We start from the raw sequence: 2,765 nt of genomic DNA, 5'->3' as shown, positions 1-2,765 counted from the left end.
ATTATTTAAAAACCCTCTATCAAAGAAACTCAATACCAAACAAATTAGAAGTCATATTGTTCAGTCATACAATTCTAATTATTACTGCAATTTCCTCCATTCTGCTATGAATAAAGCGTCATTCTCACATCCAACTGAATCCAGAGTTCTATTAAATTCATTTATGTTTTAGAATTGATTTTAAGGTTTTATTTATCCTTTATAAAGCACATATTGTTCTGGCACCAAGCATCATAGCACAAGTGATAATTCTGATATGAGCCTTAGAACCTCATCTCTCATCATGTTTAAAGTGTTTGAATCCTGCCATTTGGACAATAATTTTGCTCTGCACTCATGTGGCAGTCAGATTTTTTGATGAGTCAAATTTTTTCTGCCGTCATGGTCACAAAGCCATTGGGGAGGTTGCAGATTAAGCCATCATCCTTTCAACAACAGAACTGCAAAACTGATTTAACTGAAACACTATTCAAACTGTAAAGATAAAGGTAGATCTTTTTTAAGGTCAGTGTGTTTTTGATGGTTGTTTTTGTTTTCTGAGTCAGAATTGTTGCTTGAAACTCCCTCCAAGCTTCTTTGGAGGGAGTTTCAGAGATGAGATTACACAATTAGCAAAAATTCATGTTTGTAACACAGACTATAAAAAAATGTGTCTGACTCTTCCAATCATTTGAAAAATAGTGGCTATTCGTGTAAGGAGGAGTCTATGCAAAACAGACATCTTCCACCACTACTTATCCCTCTGTGGAGAAAATGACACACAGCTCTGGGTACTTTTGTTGTACTGTATCATGGATTACAAGACAGGACTACTCCTTTTAGTTATTTTGTGGGCAGGTGAGGATGTTCCCAGATTTTAATTTAACATGCCCTTATTTTTGGAGAACAATTCATTTATATTCTTTCCTTTTTCTATTTTGTTTTCTTATTTTATTTTTTGACAGGTGTTGATGGACAGATTCTGACAGAATCTGAATCTGTGGTTAAAAGGCCTGGAGAATCCCACAGATTAACCTGTACAGCCTCTGGATTCACATTCAGCAACCACGGTATGAGCTGGGTCAGACAGGCTCCTGGAAAAGGACTGGAGTGGATTGCTTATATCAGCACTGCCAGTTATCCTATCTATTACTCCCAGTCAGTCCAGGGTAGATTCACCATTTCCAGAGATGACTCCAGCAGTAAAGTCTATTTACAGATGAGTAGTTTGAAGACTGAGGACACAGCAGTTTATTACTGTGCTCGACGTGACACAATGAGAGGAAGTAATATGAGAGTCATACAAAAACCACTTTCATTTTTACACTAATAGCACACAGTAGTCTAAAAGCAGTTGCCCTGCTATGCTCATTTATTATTCCTGGATTAAAATTCTCACAACAGTTTACATTACCATGGTTACTTTTATTTCTAATTACTTAATCATTATCTCTGAAAATAGAAACTACTTTTGCAAAAGGTTATAAAAACCTTGCACCAAACCACCCAAACATTGAAAAGGTCTTGGATGTGGAAGATTAAGTTTGGCGTTTCTTTTTACATTTAACATTCGTCATTCATTGACAAACCATCATTCTTATAAGGACAAGAAATGTAAACAAAAAAACAAAAACAAAAACAAAACTTAGACATACTTATAAAACAGTTGTGTTTAGAGTTTTGCAAAGTGTGTACTGTAATGTCGCAATATGAGTGAATGTGCACAATGTCACAGTTTAAACACTTGAGACACTGATAATATTTCAGCACTCAAGAAATTGTAAATATATTATGAATAAAATTTAAGAAACAACAGTTTCAGTATCATGATAGAAAATTCAGTGTGAAATCTCAGTTAAAAGAATTGTTCATGTAATCAGTCACATTATATATTTAGTCCTTTAATTGTTGCTGCAGTGAAGTCAACAACTGTTACTCAATTTAAAACATGTGAAAATATTTTTGAGACATTCACTTTCCCAACTGTGTAAAAAGTGACACTTAAAACCTTTATGTGACTTCCTTTAAACTATAATTATGTAAAACTATATTTTATTTTTATGTGTATGAAATTTATATAATTTATACAATTAAATTACATTTTTATTTTATTTTGTCACATGTACATCATGTTGCCTTTAACTGCAAAAAGCAAGTTTATGAGTTAATTCATGTGTTTTGGCATTATTGGGTACTGTTAATCTGTTTCACTGCTTTTTAAAGTTTAATTAAAACAACAGGAACTAAACATAAACACACAGTTCTCCCTTAGGATTCATCAAAACAATCCAAATAAGTCGAGCAGAATTTTGTAGAGGATCAGGTACAAGCTTTATAACATATTTACATTTCAAAAAAATGTAAATCTGAAAAAAAATTTCATTTTGTTTTCTTCACTGGGATTTGCAACGTATGTTTGAGGAGCCAAACATACGTTGCAAATAGGATTATTTGCAGCTGCTGAGTCCAGTCACTGTGGCTCTTGAGCACAATAATCCACAGCAGAATCTTCAGACTTCCAGTTGTTCATCTGCAGAAAACACTTCTCTGCTGCTGTCTATGAAGGCAGTAAACCTGCCTTGTACTGCCTGAGAGTAGTGCTGCCATTAGTATCAGCTCCGTTTCCTGTCTGATCCAGGCCATCCACCAGCTACTAAATCACATCTTAATTGGAGGAAATGGTGCTAAATTCTGGACTCATTTCAGGCCATCTTAGGTTTTTGGTTTTTAAAGAACCATTGCCAGTTCCTAATTTTTTGGTCACGCCTCACACAGACCCTGTTCAC

The sequence above is a fragment of the Haplochromis burtoni genome, unplaced genomic scaffold, assembly GCF_018398535.1.
Source record: "Haplochromis burtoni strain Fernald_Lab_line unplaced genomic scaffold, NCSU_Asbu1 Contig_1596, whole genome shotgun sequence".
Lineage (NCBI taxonomy): Eukaryota > Metazoa > Chordata > Actinopteri > Cichliformes > Cichlidae > Haplochromis > Haplochromis burtoni.
Note: the sequence above shows the minus strand (reverse complement) of the source record.